The sequence below is a fragment of the Octopus bimaculoides genome, chromosome 13, assembly GCF_046866305.1.
Source record: "Octopus bimaculoides isolate indiv1 chromosome 13, ASM4686630v1, whole genome shotgun sequence".
In the NCBI taxonomy this organism is placed as follows: domain Eukaryota; kingdom Metazoa; phylum Mollusca; class Cephalopoda; order Octopoda; family Octopodidae; genus Octopus; species Octopus bimaculoides.
In genome coordinates, this window is record NC_142940.1 from 60,744,932 (window position 1) to 60,767,431 (window position 22,500).

The 22,500-nt window shown below is 38.0% G+C and overlaps 1 protein-coding gene across 4 annotated transcripts in view; it reads right to left on the minus strand.

Annotated features, from left to right (window-relative positions):
• The window catches only part of LOC106867210 (POU domain, class 4, transcription factor 3), a 230,432-nt gene that overhangs the window by 89,735 nt on the left and 118,197 nt on the right, over positions 1–22,500 (minus strand). The gene's annotated exons all lie outside the window — the stretch shown is intronic.

The following is a 22,500-nucleotide window of genomic DNA, read 5'->3' on the forward strand; positions in this document are numbered from 1 at the left end:
GAAAATAGATATGAGATATATTAATAGGGTAAACAATAAAAGTAAAACCGATCCTCCCACCCCTCTCTCTCTCTCTCTCTCTCTCTCTCTGCTTCACTGAACACACACACGCTCATAAAATATAAGTACTTGTACATTGTTTTACAATCAACATTTAGATCAATCAATACAGAGCAGTGAATATATGTTTTCCAATATAATTGATGGATCTTAACATTTTTATTATTATTAGCTTCTGTGTTATATATTTGGCCATCCACGTCTTCTCCCACCGTCACTAATGGCCCAAGTCAAACTACATAGTTTTCAATTAATAATGTTTTCAAGAATGCAATGTAGCTTCATCACCATGCACAATCTTAAAATTGGCACAGAACTTCTCGAATCTTCAGTCGACCTCAACTGAACAATTTAGATCCTTCATTTGTAGAACTATATTTATTGCCATCTAAGTCAGAATGTTTTGCTAAATCATACGCTAAATAACGAGCAGAGAAGCAAGCTCGTTCCATATTAAAAAGTAATTCAAAACATAATAGGTTCTATATCTAAGAGATGAGGAATTATTTACATTATTTACATTTGACGGATATTTGTCCTCATCTTGTTTGTTGTTAACACAACGTTTCGGCTGATATACCCTCCAGCCTTCATCAGATGTCTTGGGGGAAATTTCGACACCTGGGTTCTTATTTCTAAGGTACTTTTCGATGTTATTATTATAATTATCCAGGTCACTGCCTGGAATCGAACTCGGAATCTTGGGGTTAGTAGCCCGCGCTCTTAACCACTACGCCATATGCCCGTGGGCATATTTTTTTTTTTTTAGCTTTTTATGCAATTTTACACAATTGTTTTACATGATTACTTATGTAAATCTAGCCAACTGAATGACTTGCCCGGAGCAATGTAAGTCTTCCTCGCAAAATGTCCTGATCTTCAACAGAAGTCTTCATATCTTCGTCTTATTTATCTACATCCAGTATCTTCCACAAATTGGTCGACTTACACTGTTTTTTTGGTATGCTAGTACCTGTATATCAATGCGTGCGTCTCCAGAGAAGTAGATATTTCATCCTTGTGTGTCCTGAGTACCGAGGTGATTGTAGGAAGACTGCCATACAGTCGCTACCATACTGATTATTTATGTTCATATACAGAATATCCTTCATTTTTTTTTTGTCGCCAACACCTGCAACGTCATTGCGGCCAACTTGTATCTCTTGCATAATCATCGGTAGAATAGAGAGACGAGACTAGCATGCATGGACAACTGTCAGTCTTCTTCAGAACATCTTTACAAGGCTTGACTTTACTTGTACTGATGTATGGTCAATCTTGACCGACGGAAGCTCCATATTTAGAATTGACGTAATGCAGTAATGGCAAACAGTCTTCGTGACACCAGACATTATTACCATTAACGATTTAGGATTTGGTAAATACACACACCACAATTTAGATTGCTAAGGGCACAATTAGATAATTGGCTGGCAAACATGAGTAGAATTCAAAAGGTAAGTAACGATTGGCTATTTATAAAGGAATACATATTTAGTTATCCATCCAAAGTTCGGAACCTCTGTGTCTAAAGGAAATCACCAAGGAATAAACTGACCAGTGAGTTAGTTCAAACATCCAACCCGAGAGTATAGAATAGAGATTGGAAAATAGGATGTGGAGTGAGGGAGAAGAAGAGAGGGGATAAAAGAGAGACAGAAATATTTATTTTCAGACAATTTTGTTGAACAAGCGGTTGACAAATGGATGCTCAACCAGGCGAAATTAGCCGCTAAATCTCCACAAATCACACCCTCTTATATAGTTCCTTATACACAAACGACGGGGTTGACATATATGGAAAACCTTTTATCACAATATATATATACATATATATATATATATACATATATATATATATATATATATATATTAGTTTTTTGGCTACGACTGATCTGACAGTAGAATAGAACAGTAATGTTTACTTTCAGCCAAAGAGAGAAGACTTCTACGCAGATGCGAAACATACTTCATATAGCAATCAAATTTCTCTCAAATCATACTCTAATGTCTTAAACTATAAAAACGATACATAGATGTCTGAAAGGATGAAAGGCAAAGTCGACCTCGGCGGAATTTGAACACAGAACGTAAAGACAGACGAAATACCGCTAAGCATTTCGCCCGGCGCGCAAACGTTTCTTATTTCTTTATTGCCCACAAGGGGCTAAACATAGAGGGGAAAAACAAGGACAGACAAAGGGATTAAGTCAATTACATCGACCCCAGTGCGTAACTGGGACTTAATTTATCGACCCCGAAAGGATGAAAGGCAAAGTCGACCTCGGCGGAATTTGAACTCAGAACGTAACAGCAGACGAAATACCGCTAAGCATTTCGCTCGGCGTGCTAACGTTTCTACCAGCTCACCGCCCTTACGTTGTGCGTAATATTACTGACAGAATCCCCCTCTCGAAATACAATGGATAAACACACACACACACACACACACACACACACACAGAGGTTGCATTATCACAAATATCTTATGAACGCTTACGTGGAACTGAGTAACAATCTGTGTAGATTTTTTGAAGGCTTTGATAAAATAGTATTTTACTGGACCTTTAGTACGTATGTACTATTTTCCCACCTTTTTCCACCTGTCTTTACGTGTGTGTGTGCGAATATATATATATATATACATATATATATATATATATATATATATATATATATATATATACTTTTGCACGTATGTATGTATATATGTAGGTTAAGCATTTATGTATGCATTACAGATTTACAGATACGACTCAGTGTACAGCATAACTTGTACATCTTCAAACGTAATGAACTGTACATAGTCGATATTCACACCTGGATATTCACAATTGAACCAGCGAGATTTCAGTTCGTCTTTCCTAGAAACGCAGTGCAGAGATGATGGTAAGAGAGGATTCTATCATAATTCCGTCAACATGCAGACATACTTACGGCACAGCCAGCTGCGACTCTCCAAGAACAATGGGTTTTGCATTAAATCTAATCATTTTCTCTCCATCACTATTAATACCTCCACCCTCACACATATATACACACTCGCACAGTCTCTCTCCCTCTCTCTATCTAGTTATCTCTCCCTTTGTTTAACCGTTCCTGCTTTACTAAATACATACATGTATACATACACACATACATACAGACAGACACACAGACAATTTACACATACATAAATACATACATAGACGCATATACAGAATTAGATATCTATACATACAAATGCATAATTATATTAATATATAAGTGCTTGTGTGTGCGCGGGTGTATGCCTATACATACATACTTGCATATACACACGCACGCACATACACACACTCATACACACACAAGCAGCCAACGAACGGATAAGTCAACGTGTCTATTGTGTATATTATATACTATGAATAGCTAACAGATATCGCAATGCTCTCTCTCTGCAAAGGATGTATATCACATAATTATATTTAGTTGACACCACGATATCCAGCAGACGTGTGAAATGTCTTAACAAATCATATGTCGCTAAATGTATGGCATTAATAATTGACAAGAACGGAGTGACTGAGAGAGAGAGAGACAGAGAGAGAGAGAGAGAGAGAGAGAGAGAGAGAGAGAGAGAAAGAGAGAAGGAGCGTAGTGAGATAATGTGAAGCAGCAGAAATGGAAGGATGAGGAGGGAGAAGAAGGGGGAAAGGAACGAGGGAACAGATGGAGATGAAAGTAGAAAAAGGATAAATAAGTTTCATAGAGTGAAGGAGTCGATGAAAAAGGGAAGGGAATAAAATAGAAAGTTTTATAATGTAAAAGGGGTGAAGGTTTCGATTCCCAGCTGGAGTTTGTATTACTTCACTTAAAAATTGGGGACTTCTATTGCGTCGAAATATTTTACTTTGTATAAGGCATGAACCTCACAACATCTTATTCTGGTTAAGCAAACGAAAATCATCATTTATAATAAAATTCATTAATTGTATTTAACTCTGTCAGGTGATATAATATATGTTTATGTACACGTTGCACACACAAACGCTCCCAAACACTTGGTTCCGGGTTCAGTTCCACCACGTGGCACCTTGAGCAAATGTCGTCTACTATGGCCTCGGACCGCCTAAAGCTTTATGAGCGCATTTAGTGGATGGAAACTGAAAGATGCATATTATGTAGGTGTATGTGAGTATGTGAGTGTGTGTGTACGTGTGTGAGTGTGAGTGTGTGTTTGTGTGTACCTTTGCGTCTATGTTTGTCATCTACTACCGCCTGGCAACTGGTGTTGGTGTGTTTACGTCTCTGTAACTCAGCGTTTCGGGGAGGAAAAAAAGACCGATAGAATAAGTACAGGGCTTCAGGAAAGAAGTTCTGGGGTGGAATCGTCTGACTAAAATTCATCAAGTTGATGCCCCAGCATGGCCACAGTCTAATGACAAACAAATAAAGGACTGTGTGGTAAGAAGCTTGCTTACCAACCACATGGTTCCGAGTTCAGTCCCACTGCATGGCACCTTGGGCAAATGCCTTCTACTATAGCTTCGGGCCGACCAAAGCCTTCTGAGTGGGTTTGGTAGATGGAAGCTGAAAGAAGCCTGTCGTATATGTCTATATATATATATATATATATATATATATATATGTGTGTGTGTGTGTGTGTGTGTGTGTGTGTGTGTGTGTGTGTCTTTGTCCCCCACCCCAACATTACTTGACAACCGATGTTGGTGTGTTTACGTCCCCGTAACGTAGCGGTTCGGCAAAAGTGACCGATAGAAAAGTACTAGGCTTGCAAAGAATAAGTCCTGGAGTCAATTTGCTCGACAAAAGGCGGTGCTCCAGCATGGCCGCAGTCATATGACTGAAGGAAAAGAATAAAAGTATATAGATAGATAGATAGATAGATAGATAGATAGATAGATAGATAGATACATGTGTATGTGTGCGTGTGTGTGTGTGTAATTTAAATGGTTGTTAGGGACGGCTGTGTGTACCGTAAGCTTTATTTAGCACGACGATCGTTTCGGCTTAGATCTGCGCTCTGTCTTCCCTTTCATTTATCTAAAATATATCAAACGTGCACCGAAGAATTCCTTACGTAGATCCTGCGACGAAACTGCAGTAGTACGGATGACGTCTGGTAGTCATAAGTAGTGAACGTGCTCTCAAGGCACACTACTTGGGACATAACCGAAACAAAGTTAGGACACTACGTTTTAAAGTCTCCTTTCTAAACTCTAATTTCAAATATAACCTACACATATATACATGTGTGCGTGTGTATATATATATATATATATATGTGTGTGTGTGTGTGTGTGTGTGTGTGTGTGTGTGTGTGTGTGTGTGTGTTTATTTTTTCCTTTTAATATGTTTGTCATTTGACTGCGGCCATGCTGGAGTACCACCTATAGTCGAACAGATCGATCCCAGGACTTATTCTTTGTAAGCCTGGTACTAATTCTATCAGTCTGTTTTACCGAACCGTTAAGTTACGGGGTCGTAAACACACCAAAATCGGTTGTCAAGCGATGATGAGGGACAAAGACAGTATGTATATGTATGCATACATTCATATATACATGCACACACAATCGTCTGTCACACTCATGCACACACCGATCATCTGTCTGTGTATTGTAAGCATCTGTCTACCGCCCCCCCCTCCACTATATTCCATTTAGCTGACAACTTGAGTCTCCAGCCTCGCTCCATTCTTCCTCTTTGCAGAAGGACTGTACGACCCTTACACATATTAAAACAGGATGTCTCTCTTCTGTACGATGTTCTCACTCTTCTGCTCTAAAGTGAAAGGCAGATGCTATGAAATATATTCACATCAAACGCTGCTTACATTGCTCAGTGTGTGTGTGTGTGTGTGTGTGTGTGTGTGTGTGTGTGTGTGTGTGTGTGTGTGCTTGTATGTGCGAATGTGTGTACGGATGTATACAGGAATGTGTGAATGTTTAGATATGCATATGAATATGTATACTTATTTAAATAAAGTTTACGAGCACAGACACACACTTAGGCAAATGTTATATCTATGTATATATATATATATACATATATATATATATATATATATATATATATATATATATATATATATATATATATATATATGAGAGAGAGAAAGAGAGAGAGAGAGAGAGAAAGAGAGAGAGAGAGAGAGAAAGAGAGAGAGAGAGAGAGAGAGAGAAAGAGAGAGAGAGAGAGAGATGCTTTCACCAAACTCATGTAGTCAAACACTAATGTCAACAAACTTTGAAGATCACACACACAAAAGAAGAAGAAGAAGAAGAAGAAGAAGAAGAAGAAGAAGAAGAAGAAGAAGAAGAAGAAGAAGAAGAAGAAGAAGAAGAAGAAGAAGAAGAAGAAGAAGAAATGAATGGCACATCTACAAACCTGCATTTCTTAGAAATGCTTAGTGGTGACCAGTGTACACTATATCATTATATGAAATACAAAATATATCTGCGTATGCACACACACACACCACACACACACACTCATTTATACATAAGCATGCACACAGAGTAGATAGGGTATTGAGCCGACGATCATAATGTGGTTGATTCGATTGGGTGAATGGGTGGCATATTGTGTCCTTTCTCGTTGCTACTGTCCACTCCACTGTAAATGGGCAAACCTGTCGATCGACTGACCTTCCGGTCAGGGGCGGGTGACACACTGGCTGGCCTGCTTGCCAGTTGGAATAATGCAAAGAGCACTGTGACCAGTAATGTGGTTGGTAAGCAAGCTACTTACCACACAGCCATTCCAACGCCATTACATATATATCAAAATTAATCAAAGGACATACCAAGTATGTCTACCTGCTGAAAATAGCATTCAAGATTCTTATTTAAATCGCCAAAATAAAAGTTTTTACTGTTATTTCCAGCAGGTAGACATACTTGATATGTCCTTTGATTAATTTAAATCCTGCAGCTACTTTTTAGGTGCCTGCAATCACCTATATTATTCATTCTGGTATTATCATTTTTAAATTGTTATACTAGATAATAATAGATTCAATGATATCCTCGCAAATTATTTTTCTCATGAATTATTTGCTCCGTACTGAAATTATATACATACATTATATATATATGTTTCTATGTATTCATTCTAATACACGGGTGTGATGTATTGGAATAAGTAAATCGGAATTGAACTGCCCAAGGATGAGTGATTCACATAGAGAAGCAAGCTTGCTTCTTCAATGTTGGTGCAGACTCATTCTGTGCTGGGTTTTCTGTTTAGCACTAGATCGGTGATTGTTTTTTTACCTCCCGGTTTTATTTTCAGAATATGTAGTCAACTTTTGAAATCATCAAACGTTTACCACAAATAATCTGATTTTACAGTAAGAAGTGGAAAGCATCGAAAAAAAAATATATATAATAATTGAAGTTCGAAACAAAAAGACCATAAAAGAATGCAGAAATTAATGCTCCAATAAATACAGAGGCTACAACAAAAATAAGAACAGTTTTTGTTTTAGGCGTAAAATGTCTGATAGTAAAACGAAAAATAATTACAAAAAAGTAGAGAAATGATAAAAGAAAACGTTGAAAAATATGAGTAAAACAACCAGCGAGCATTTCTGATTCCCATCATGCATTTCGTGGCGTTAATGGGGATAGTAGTGTCAGAACACGTGACCAGACCATTAACTTTGACATATTCCGGGAGTCTAGTCTTGGGTATCTATAGAAAGCGATTGAAAGAAAAACTGTGACGCATTCGCTCTCCGCAACTGCATTCACATGCATATAGACATGCATAAACATGTTCACTAACAAACACATACACACATACATACACACACACACGTATTATTCATACATATAGATGCATATATTCAGTCACGAGCACAGTTACTCCATTACATAGCTCCGTATGAAATCAAATACACTATCGCATTTTTAAACAGAAATACACTAAAATACAAACACACATACATACACACATACACACACAATACACACACACACACACGCACATATATATAATATATGTGTGTGTATATGCATATACACATACAGAGAGAGTAAGAGAGCGAGAAAGAGAGACGCTCGTGTGCACTCAAATACTATATATATCTTCAGCCATCCAAACTTGCATACATACACAAACAAATGCACACACAGACACACACACATATATACACACATACATACACTCATAGACCTGCATACGCATACTCACGCACACACACATCTCTATACATAAATACACGCATAAACATTGCCTAACTATCTAACATACACACACATATCTGGACAGAAGCAAAGAAATATTCAGTCCAAAATGGCGAATTTTTAATCACGTGTTTTTGGCGTCACTACCATTAGCACAATCGAATGGCCTGATGGGAATGACACTTGCAGACGATTGGGTTTCACTGTAGAAACATCATTTACGCCTATAATTTCATAAGTCCTTATTAATTGACATATTTTTCTTTCCCTTCCATTACATTTAGCCACCGTCGCTCTTTTATCTTCTCACACTTTCACTACGCAGCACCACACAGCCCCATACAGAGCAGCCATTACCCAATACCATCACTAACACCTTCCTCCAATCACCACCGCCATCAGCACCACTCCCACCGTCAACCATTAACCACCACCATCACCACCGCCACCACCACTAACACCTCCACCTCCTGTACCATCGACACCTTCCAATGATACCATCATCAGCTCGACCACTAATAATGCCTCAACCACCACCACCTCTATTATCGACAACACCGCCATCACATCCATGATGATGATGATGATGATATCAGCAACAACAACGGCATCGTTCCGCACCACCACCATCACCACTACCAGCAAACTCACCGTCATCTGCTCAGCCACCGACCCCCAAACCATTGACACCATCCCCATCTTCACCATCATCAAATGACATACTTACCAGCAGTTTTTGTTCTTTTTGACGATGTTGTTGTCGTTGACGACGATGATGATGAGAAGGATGAGGGTGATGATGACTATGGGGATGATAGTGATGACGGTGATGATGACGATGATAATGATGATGTTACTGTTGATTGTTGTTGTTGTTATGTGCCAAGTCAGTCATAATTAAACAAACATACGATCAAAACCCTTCCAAACGTAACTAAGCCCTTTTCCCCTTTCACAGTCGTATCCAGGACAACGTAAGACAGTTTACGTCCTTCATTTTTTTTTTTTGTAACACTTCGTAGTATTATACGAGGGGACTTAGCAGCTATTTCCGCCGAGCCGAGCGTCGACGTAGCGATACTTTCATTGTCTTCTATCCACGGAGTCACCATGCTGTGTTGATGCTATCGCAGACATTATTCTTGTTGTTCTTGTAACAGTCACTGTATATTATTTCGCTTGGTGTTGTTGTTAGGATCATCAGTCATCAACATAAAGTCGTTCGGCGCACGAGATGCTTCTTTTCGTTCTGTTGTTGGTGTCCTTTCGTTCTGTTGTTGGTGTCCTTTCGTTCTGTTGTGTAGTCATCGTTGTTGTTGTTATTCGAATTACTGTTGACATTTTTGTTGCTATTATCGTTGAGTGTTGTCACCCTTGCGTTTTTCTAGCAGTTTCTTTTAATATTGTTGCTAGTATTTTGTTGACAGGAGTGGTGATGATGAAGATGACGATAGTAATGATGACGATGATGACGATGATGATGATCATCATCATAATAATACTGTGCTATTATTTGTATTAATGGTGTTGTGTCGTTTATATTTCTGTTAATGTTCTTGTGGTTATTGAAGATTTACTTCAATAATTTTTGCTTGGTTCCGATATTTTCACACATTATGGCTACTTTATTTCCCACCAACCCATTTCCATTTAGCCTCCCTCATTGGTCACATTCCCATTGAAGCTGCTTTACTAAACCAATCAAACCTATTGACTATCACACACAGACACACTGAAAGAGAGATTTTGTGTATGTATGTATGTATGTATGTATGTATCTAATATATATATATATATATATATATATATAGAGAGAGAGAGAGAGAGAGAGATAAATCTACATACACACACACACACATACACACACACACACATATATATATATATATATATATATATATATATATATATATATATATATATATATATATATATATATATATATATACATATATATACATATGTATATTAGTATATGTGTATGTATATGTGTGTGTGTGTGTGTGCATTCGACTGTTACCCCTCCCTGACATTGCTGGCCATCTATCGAGCTTTGAAGCAACTATTATATTTGGTTGCTTTTTTTGAAATTTACCAGAAATCCATTCATTTCTAACGAATCGTTTAAGGCAGTGGTTCTCAAACATTTTTTTTTACCTGTGGGTCCCTTTGATTCATGTCGCATCCTACTGGATACCTATAGTCATTCTATGTTTGAAAAGATTCCTACGATGTTACCATGCTTAAATATTATTAGGCATTGCGTTTTGTGAATTGTGTAACCAATTTATGGCACATACACGGACAGCAAAATCTTACATGGACCCTCAAGGGTTATATGGACCCAGGTTGGGATGCACTGCTTTAAGGTGATTGAATCAGTCTCAATAAATTACTGGTATATATTGAACTTAATCCATGAGAGTGAGATGAACAGCAATGAGAACACTAACAAGATTTGATCTCAGTTCATAGTCAAACGTCAATCAATGACGGTAGATATTTCATCTAGTTCTATAGAATATTAATGATTAACTGTGGGAGAACTGACCAACTGCTGTCATTTGATTTTCTGATACGATGGCATCCAAGAATACATTATGCAAATGAGCCAATATGGAAGACTATGCTACCGCACGGCTTCTTAATCTCCCTCATATCATATCTTACCGTCTTTAGGAGGAAAATGACACATTGGTTAATGTAATCCCGAACATATTCTCAACAGAAAGATGTGATGGTCATAGTTGGGATACTTTTGACTATAGAACCACTCGATCAGTGTTGACCTGGGGTAAATAATACCACCCAATGTGTCATATGTAGATATGTAGATAGATAGATAGATAGATAGATAGATAGATAGATAGATAGATGGGGAGAGAGAAAGAGAGAGAAAGAGAGAGCGAGAGTTTGCAGATGCTTTATCTCAGAATTACATTACCAAATGTGTCCTTCCTGTTCATAAGACGTTTGTGTAATTTAGGAGATATTTTTACCTGTTCTAATTTACCTGCTGAACGACCACAGCTTCCATTTTGTTCAAAAGCGTAAGCAATGTTTTTGCCATTTAATCCCTGGTTAACTAATAACAAACTTAGTTTAATTGTCAAATTTAGAGATTATCAGCTAAAGCCGCAAAGAGAATCCATTAAAATTAGTTGAGATGATTAGATTAAGCTTCTACTCTGCATTTCGTGATAAAAGAATGATTTTCACTATTTAATCAAGTGGAATGAAATCGAAACACATAATGCTAGAATTCAGAATGACCTCAAACTTCGACACGCTATTATCGTTGCTTTTTAACCAGACATCTTCCCTGTTTTAGCAGACCCCGATGATGAAAAGTATCCAAGTAGAAGCATTCGAAACTTCTGCTGTTGTCTAGATTTTGTTTCCCACCGACTACATTATTCAATTTGTTTTTCTCTTTTTATGACAGTATTGTGTAATTTGAAAGACATTTGGCAGTCATTTCTAATAGATTGAGCGACCATATATAAGTTATTGTGTCGTCTGCTCAATCAAAGAGTCGTAGAATGTCATTATGGCACATAGGTGACTTTCAGATGACATCGTGTAATTATTTAGGGAGGTGTTAAATGAGGTCTTCTAAGGAGGCACAGGTCTGGCTGTGTGGTTACGTAGTTCACTTTGCAACCACGTCGTTATAAGTTCAAGCCCAATCTCTTCTACTGGGCCTATCAATACCTTATGAGTGAATTTGTGAGATAGAAAGTGTATGGAAGCCCGTGGAATATACAGAGATATAGAAAAATTGATATTTGTTACACATGTATCATCTATGTAAGCATGTATGTATAACGAGTATTTATATTTTTTGTTTGTGTTGGTTTCCCACCACCACTTCACACCCGGTGTTGGTTTGTATACGTCCCCGTAAGTCAGCGGTTCGGTTAAGAAGACCGATAGAATAAGTACCAGACTTCAAGAAAAAAAAAAAAAAAGTACCGGGTCGATTTGTTCGGCTGAACACTTTAAGGGGTGCTCCTGCATGGGCGCAATCCAATGAATGGAGCAAGTAAAAGTTATAATTTCAGTCTTATATAGCTGACTGTTTTTTTTATTTCATTGATATCAGCAAAAAGGAAAAGAAAAGTTCACACCGGTAGGATTAGAAATCAGACTATAACGGACAATAAATAAATGCCACAGAGCATCTTTTCTGATGCTCTACCGAGTCTGCAAATCCACCAAGATGGAATGGTATTGTTTCTCACTACATTCACATAACGTTCTTCCCTCCCTTAACCACACCGTTCAATTGCAGATTAACCAACAATAAATTTAACCCCAACTGATCCCGTTAAGTCTTGTAACGTTTATTAAGATGTAAAATATAAATACTGAAAATAGAAATAATACATTTCTAAATCTCTCAGAGATTATTACGTGTTATTGCTGTTTAAATCTCTCTGAGAGATTTAGAAATGTATTATTTCTATTTTCGAAATCAGTGAATGTATTTCACTTGAATTATTATATGTTTACAGAGGCAGATAGGCATCGACAGCTAGCAAGCAATGCTACTCCAGACTGATGACGAGCAATGACTCAGAAACTAGTCTCTGGAGGCTGGCTTTGCTGAGTGGAGGTGCTTATCTCCCCTTTGTAAACATAATGACACAGGAAATGTGTCAAGGCCGACAGGAAGCGGTGTTTCCTAGGGCTAAATAGCAATAGTATTCTTCCCTTTTGTGTTGTTTGTTGTTTAACCCCAGGACAGACATCAATAGGCATAACTATGATGAAAGATGTTCCAGTCGCGGTCATTCTTCTCTTCAGACAAAATGCTTCTAGAATTACATAATCCATTGTGTCTTCCCTTTTATAACGACAATGGGGGAAGATTTAGACGCTATTTCTAGCAGAATCAATGACCACCTAGATTCATTGTAGCGGGTTCGCGGTTGCTCAGGCTTGTGAATGAAAGACAGAGAAAGAAAAACAGTGAGAGAGATTCACTGAGCGAGAAAATTTAGGAAGAGAGAAGTTAAGAGGCAGTGAGAGAGATTAGAGTCAAGGAGAGAGAGATTGACTGGGGATGAGAGACAGGGAGACAGAGAATTATTGAGAATTAAAGAGAGAGAGAGAGAGAGAGAGAGAGAGAGAGAGAGAGAGAGAGAGAGAGAGAGAGAGAATGATTGGGGATGAGAAACTTGTCCGACTTATTACGACCAACAGTTCTTTGAGGGTCTTTAGATGAGCTGCGTTCGAATCGGACTGGACGGCCAGGAAATTAGCCACTACTTCACATTTGCTTAAACCTTAGCAACAGAAGCGGAGCGGAAAGGACGTGCCTAGCACTTAACACGCTTGATGATCATTATGTTGCTAGCAAACAGATGTGGGTTGATGTGTGTGTGTGTGAAAGTGTGCATGGGTGAATGTGTGTGTGGGTGAATGTGTGAGTGGGTGGGTGTGTGGTTATGTGTATATGGGGACAGACGTGAGTGTATGTGTGTGGCTATATATAATTGTGCATATGTATATGTGTTAATGTATTGGAGCGTACCGTTGTGGTGATGGTGTTCGTAGTGGTAGTGATGGTGAAGGTGGTAGTGTTGCTGGTGGCGGTGGTGTTGACAGATGCGATGCTTGTAGTGATGACAGCAAGTGTAGGGGTGATAGTAATGATTATTATGGTGGTGGTGGTGGTGGTGGTGGTGATGGTGGTGGTGGTAGTGGTGGTAGAGAAAAAAAGTGATGACGGTAGTGGTGTTGGAGGCATCGGTGGTGACGACGAAGGTAGTAATTATAACGATGGCGCTAGTGCGCTCGTGCAATTTCTGGTTCTGCGATCGTTCTGTTGTACTTGTATATGGGGCAGCTGTTGAACAAGATGTTTAGGCAGAATGAACGGTCAGTAAACAACAAGGACACCAGTTCTGATGATCAAACAAGATTAAAGCGGAAACTGCGTCGCACTTAGCAAATGCCGTTTATGTGTTGATGGCTTATCAGTGCGTTCATCTGGCAACGATCTCCTTCTCTCACCGCCTCATATATCACTTCCTTTTTTTCTTTTCTCTCTGCCTCTCTCTCTCTCTCTCTCTCTCTCTCTCTCTCTCTCTCTCTCTCTCTCAGTCCCGGTAGATGTAGATGTGTATGAATGTGCACGTATGAGTATATGACCATGTATGTGCGTGTGTGTGTGTGTGTGTGTGTGCAGGTGAGAGAGACGAATGAGAATAGATTGATAGGTTAATGGAGAGACAGAGTGCAGGCAAAGGTACTGGCAGATACCTATCTATCTATCTATCTATCTATCTATCTATCTATCTATCTATCTATCTATCATTTCTGTGTGTGTGTGTGTATGTGTGTGTGCGTGTGTGAGTGCAGGTGAATGTATAAATTTACACACACACACACACACACACACACACACACACACACACACACACACACACACACACGCAATGAAGTCGATGCCAGTACAAACTATCCGATCCAGACTCCACTTACGCGGAGACTCGAACAAGGGTTTTGAGCCGTTGTATTTGATTTGAGAAAATCCTAGTACGGTGCACCGCTTCTAAGCGTAGCACGAAGTGTGTATAAATACAAAAATTATAATTTCTGAATCTCTGAACGAGAAAATTCAGCAACAGTACTTTAGAGTAGAGATTATTTGACTGGTGGCAAGGATACACACACAGAGAAGTTACACAGCTCAACCAAAACAGCTCATCGAATGACAAGGCTCTCTGCCAATCAGCGCAAGTTAATGTACGACCATGTTCTCAATGGACTTCAAAGGGACAGTAATATTCATAATGAACGTGGATTATTAGCCTCGACTTTGAAGGGTTTGATCTAGTAATCCAGGCACAGAAAATAAGAAAATTCCTGATGCAGAAAGTGGGTTTGAGTGTCATGAAATAGCTCGATGCAACAACCGATGCAGGCTTTAGAATTAATACATACGTCATAAATGAAAATCGAAAACGATATCACTATGCTAAGAGGCATGGTGTTGTACCAAAACATTACTCAATGCTTTCCACGGAACATAAAGGAAGCTACACTGATGTGGTTGAGGTATTCATAAATACAAGTAGAATGTGACAGTCAAAACGCTCAGTAAAATGTAAGCATAAAGGACTTGATATAACGTACTGGAACAGAGAAAAGTATTCAGAGTAAGGAAATCAGTTGTGCAACAGATGTGATGATAATGTTGAAGAAAACATCAGTCAAAATTATAAGAATGCTCCAGATACTCCATTCAGAGTATAACTAGATGACCGTGATTATGAGGTCTTTGGATATGTAACTAATCGGCACTAATCTTGATAAGCAAAGCTTGACAACACCAAAACGCGAAAGAAAAGTTGTTAATTAAGAACTTAGAAATGCAAGTCTTAAGTGGAATTGTGAAGAATGTGTAAAATATTACAGAAGTTACGCAAATACTAGATAAATATAGACGCGTTGGTTTGCAAATAGGTAATTGTGTCGACATGTTATAATATATAAATCTGCATGTAATACGATCCATGCTTGTACAGATACGTTAGTATAGTTGTCACGCGTAAGCGTGTATGACAAGGTGGCAAGTACCACGCTTACGATAATTGTTTCAGATGCCTATGTAATTACGAGAAGATACAGACACAACTTCGACCATAACACACTTGACCGAATAAGACATTCGAGATGTGACAGCTGGAGAGAGAAAGAGGCACACTAGCACTCGGTTGGTTAGAGAGAGACAGAGGCACACGAGCATTCGACCGGTTGGAGAGAGACAGAGGCACACTATCACTCGAATGGTTGAAGAGTGAGAGAGGCACACTAGAACTTGGTTGGTTGGAGTGAGACAGAGGCACACTAGCATTCGGATGGTTGGAGAGAGACAGAGACGTGCTAGCACTCGACTTACAAGAGAGAGAGACAGAGACACTAGCACTCAGGTAGTACTAAATATCAACTGAATAAACTAGAGCCTAATGAATTGAAATGCTTTACAGCACTGATCGCTCCAGAACCTCAAACCACGACACTATGTTTATGATGTCAATGACCTAATCATTGGGCTACACCATTTCATTAACATACATACATACATACATACATGACTACCTGGTTGATGTTGTCAAATTTCCAAAAACATATCCCGGTTTCTGGTTTAGAAACCGCTTCCTTCTCTGTTCATAACAAATTTGATGGAAATAAACCTAGAGTAACACATATACTAACAGAAGCATAAGTACGCGCGTACACGCACACACATACACCTCCAACTAAATACAAGTGCAGGCGCCAAGGCGTTTTGTTGTATGTAAGCAACAATAAAAATAAAATAACAGAAAGCATTATATAAAAAAAAACATACAGCAACTACAATTAGAACAACAATCGCTTAAATATAATCGTTATCTTCAGCAGCAGCAACAGTCTCAACGATAGCAACAGCAGCAGCAGCATCAAGGTCAACAGAGCGTGAATTGTTGATCAACAAAGAGTAAAACCAAAAGTTATCCTATTTACTGTTGTCATGGCAACAAGACCACGCATACATCCCAGTTAGCTTTAGGTGTGTTAGCTTATGCATGCATGTATGTCTATATGTATATGTACGTACATATGTATATGTATGTATGTATGTATGAATGAATGTGTATGAATATATATGTATATGTGTGCACGTATGTATTCGTGTAAGCATGTATGTATATATGTATGTATATGTATGAATGTATATAAATGTATGTATGTATACACATATGTATGTATTATGTATGTATGTATGTATGTATGTTTGTATGCATGTGTGTGTATGCGTGTGTGTGTGTGTGTGTGTGTGTGTGTGTGTGTGTGTGTGTGTGTGTAGCTATACGCAGTCATAGCTGAGTAATTGCGTTCACTTCACAATTATGTGAGCCTGTGATCGATCTTCGGCATTGCATTTTTGGCGAATATAACAAAATCGCTTCTCCTTCTAAGTATTATAAGTGGAATATGGAAACTGTGCGGAAACCTGCTGAATGGATTGTATCTGTAATTCAAAAGTCCGCCCTTGTCGCAGACTGCCATGCCAATTCCGTATAATTGACCTTTGACCCAGTGTCACCATTGTGACCTTTGTCTACCTAGTAGATATAGCAAAAAGGTTAGATATGTGTAAATATTGACAGATAATTACGAAATTTGTAATTTTTAAGTGATCTCATATGAGATCACTGGTAGGTAATGGGTTAAGTAGTTGTTATGCCTAGCGCCCACCTAAATGATGGGTGAGATATCACGGCAAAACTAACCTAACATCGATGGTAATCCATAAACTTCACTCAAACAAAAAAAAAAACAGATTGTATTCGCTTTTAACAGTGAAATGACAGAGAAAACTCAATAAAGACAAAAGTTGTAAATTTACTTTATGCATTGCAAGTTAATGTTTTTATTGATCCTGATGAGATTTAACTAAAGTTCTATATTATTTTCATTGCTTGTCAAAACAAGTCGGAAGTTTCCACTTAGATTTGTTGCAAATTTATTTCGTTGCTTAATCAGCAATTGAGAGACTGCAGTGAATTCTTTCTCTATTAAACACGAAGGAAAAGCCATGAACAGTAATTGAATTTCTTGCCAAAGTTCAGAATACTTGCTTTGCATTTTGGGTAATATTCAGTGCGTTAATTATGTTAGGTCACCGCTCCCTAAAGCCAAACGACCCCTTCGTCATTGCCAGTGCTCTCTTGGCTGCGGTACCCCCCATGTTGCAAACTTCTGCTTTACAAGGATGTGGGATCGTTATGTTCCATCTTTCTGGGGAACCAGTTAACTAAACAAAGGTGAAATCTTAAGGCTGACGTCATAACCTCAGTTCTTTAATCAAAGGTTGCATCTTAATTGCCACAACATACCGAGCAGATGAGCTTTGTCATGAAAAATACGTAAACCTTCCTTTAACAGATTGGATACTTATAAAACATGCAGCGATGTGCCAAGAAAATTTCATGTGACCTCAGACTAACATTTTGATTTCGTTTGGATTAGTTTTCAGTTATAAAACTCCCAAAGGCACTTTATTGGATTTCTTTCTAGAATAAATATCGTTGTGGAACTAGAAAACCTAAAGCGTTTATCTAGTTCTATGATTTTCATCCACTGTCACTCGTTTTAATGGTTCTGGAACAATGGAATTCTGTGGCTAATTACAGGCTATTCTCTTCTATTGTTGCCATGATTACATCGGTATTTTAAAGACTCGAAGACTTTACGATGCAGGAAAGAATTAAATTCTTGGGGGTTTTAGATTTGGCGATTCAATCGATTTGACGGATTTCGATGTGTTAACTTGATATTGCAGATAGCTGAGTCTTAAAGAGTTAAGGAATACCCTATTGGATTAGATACATGTAATAGCCTATGATGCTTTGACTACACTTGTTGAACAAAATGGTTTTCAAATGTCTTACTCAATTATAAAGTAACTGTTAACGTTTTAATGTAAATGATATACAAGGAATTAAATACACTAAATATATTTACAGTAACGTCACTACCGTATCTTGCAGATAATGAATTTGATTGCTTTTCATTTCGAACCGATTCTAGTCTTCGTTTGTGTATTTCTAATGTCGCTCGACAAGATACATATAACAACTTATTTTACCCACAAATCACATTTTAGAAAATTACTATTTTTAAATCTCACAACGAGAGATATTCAGCAACAGTAATTTGGAGTAAAGATTGTTTGCCAACATAACATGGCTGTCCTGGCTAAATTACAGCAAGATCCGTCCTAAACCAGGACTGCCATGTTACGCTGGCAAACAATCTTTACTCCAAATCACATTTTGTCTTAAAAATCGATGTGTTGGTCGCAGGTGGAATGAGTTAAATCAAAGTCGGTCCAGTCAAGATTAAACCTAGGCTAAACAACAACGATCGTTTTCTATAGTGACTTTTCCAGTCCTACTTCGGCAAATACGGTACAGGTTATGCTTCACTGATAAGGTCAGAAAATTATGTCGCGTGTTATTTTCCGTATTCCACAAAAAAAAATATATATATATATAATGTTAGTCATTGACTAACTTCAATTTTTAAAAATAATTTTCCTCTTTTCTTATTTAGTCAGCATTTTCAATGTTCCATGCATTAAAATCTATCGACTCCAACCATTCTTCTTTTTATATGGACAGTGTGCGTGTGTGAATGATAAATTTTCTAAACAATAGTAATTTTCTTCACAAAATAAATATAAAATCGTTTTCCCATTTATTTGGTGATATCTTCATCACTACTTAACTAAGTCCAGTGAGGGTTATTCATAGCTAATGAAATCAGAATGTAATTGAGATATGTCCAGATTTATCTCCCTCTCTTGCTGGAAAATGAAAGTAAATGTTGGTCGTTACCAATCTTCTTTTCTTATTAATCCTCATTTATTTGTTTCTTGTTTGTTCTTTTCACACTCAGTGTGGCAAATCTATTAACACCGACTTAGCAATTATTACGAGCAATTCTAGACATATTTAAACTACTTTTAGTATTAATTTCACTATAAATTATAGTAGACAATGCTTATAAGCAGAGAGATAGAGTGCTACAAACTTATGTACGCAGCAATTGCTTGGACGCTGTTGACGAGGAATGTTTTTATTACTGGTATCGTTGTTGTTTAGCTGAGGATCAACTGTGATTAAGCAGGCAACGATCAAAGCTCTCCAACTATGAACATATCTTCAGTTATTTAGACATACACTGACCCGCTAAAGAAACAATTTTTCCAAATGACATTTTTATATGGTTTGTGGCTGAGACACAAATTGCAGGCAGCCTTTCAACTTTCCCTGAAACGAGGTGCCAAAACGAAGCTGCTTTGAATGCCGTGGGTGGCAGTCACAAACAATTGTCATGCAAACCGAAATGGACGTGCATCTCGTGGAGGTTATGGGTATAAAAACCAAGTTGAACCGCGTTCCTGACATTCTTAGTTTGGACGCATTAGGTATGGCCCGATGGTCAGCAGCGCAGAGAGAAGAAGTTCTCGGCCGATTGCAAGCAGGGCAGCGTGCCCTGGTTGTCTCGAAAGCTTACAGTGTCCATGTCAGCACCATCTATCGCCTTCAACAGCAATACAACAACACCAACAGCACGGCAGACCGTGCCTACAGAGGGCGCCTCCGGATGACTACACTCATCCAACGCTTCATCCACCTGCAACACCTACGTGATCGTTTCAGACCGGCCAGCGTGACAACTCGCGAAACCATTGGCACTGGACAACGACCCATCAGCGATGACACGGTACGACGTCGACTGGCATTATAGTATATGTTTCAGGAAGATTTAGCAACTGTTTCTAGCATATCTAGTGGTTACTCAAGTGGTATTTATTCAGCAAGTGATAAACTAGCACCTGACGTAACTAGATATCTAATAGAGATACAATAACTGATGCAGAGACAAGCTTTATCGCCACAGCGTACACTGAAAATATCGGTGTAATATACTGATAAACCAGCGATGTAGAGACTCCAGGTGATAAACTAGCTATCATAGTATGTGATAAACAAAACAGTAATGTAGATACATCACAATTACATAAATAGTAACGCACACGCACACATACACATACGTTTGTTTATCATCTGTTGTTTAGATGTTGTTATATAGTATGTGATAAACAAAACAGTAATGTAGATACGTCATGTGATAAATAAACTAGCAATACAACTAAGGCAGGTGGTAATTAGTCACTGATATATCTGAGTGTGTGATACATAAACCTTAGTAATACGGGCACGGCATGTGATAAACAAACAGCAATAGTATTATTTATACTGTATAGGATAAATCCAATAATATTATTTGTACCGTACATAAATAAAATGTAATTTGTTTTCAACCACTGACAAATACAATAACAGCATCTAAACAACAGATGATAAACAAACGTGTGTGTGTGTGTGTGTGTGTGTGTGTGTGTGTGTGTGTGTGTGTTTGTTTATTACTATTTATGCAATTGTGATATGATATACAGACACTATTTTGGAGGCAATAGGCAATAAATACAATAATGATATGGACACTACATGTCATAAATTCTGAGTAAATTGGATTCAGCCTGTGATAAATAGTTTAGTGAGATAGATGGATAGAACAGGTGTTGGATATAATGATAATATGGATATAGCAGGTGGTAAACATTAAATTGGACATAGTAGTTGGTGAATCCGGCCATAGACTAGTAATATCGATAGAGCAGGTGATAATAAGAACCAACGTAATACTAATTTTTATTAAGCAGGTGATAGAGAAACTTGAAATATAACGACAGCGTGAAATACACAGATTAACAGATAATATGGATGTTACAGGTGTGGTATTCGTGCAATGTGAAGCAGAAATATAGAGAGGGGTAAATATGAGTAATAGAGACGTAGCAGGTGATAAATAGAGTAATTATTGAGATATACTAATATGTAATAAATAGGCTGCTTTTATGGCTATAATAGGAAGAACTGGCAGATGATAAAGAGATTCTGGATGCTGAGATGTGATGAATATAAATGTAACGCTGTAAATAGGTGAACGGGAAAGACGCATGAGAGAGCTTTTCCACTGTGCTTAAAACTAAAGGAACCGGAAGTCTACAGGTCCACAATTAACAAATAATAAAGGGAGAGTTATGTAGTTGTTGTTGCGTGGCTGTGTGGTGAGAAGTTTGGTTCCCAACCACGAGATTGAGGGGTTTCAATCCCACTGCGTAGCACCTTTGGCAAGTATCTTCTACTGAAGTTACGGCGATGTAAACACACCAACACAGGCTGTCAAGCGGTGGTAGTGGTGGATAAGCACACACACACATATGTGTATATGTGTGTGTGTCTGTATATATATATATATATATATATATATATATATATATATATATATATATATACATACACGCACACACACAACGGGCGTCTTTCAGTTCCCGTCTACCAGATCCAATCTCGTCTTCACTCAGCCCAAGGTGCAACGAAGTGGGACTGAACCTGGAACCATGTGGTTAGGAAACAAGCTTCTTACCATACAGTTACACCTGCGCTTATGAGCTGAAGCATGAATGTGTGTTGAAATATTGAGATTCATATCCTAAGTAGTACCTATAAACAGCCAGGTAGACTGTGTTATTTAGAGGTGTGTTTTGATGGAAGAGTTGATATAATAAACTATTACGGACTGGATCTTTTGAGAGAACGGCGTGAGTGTGTCGTTATCTTAAAGTGTTGAA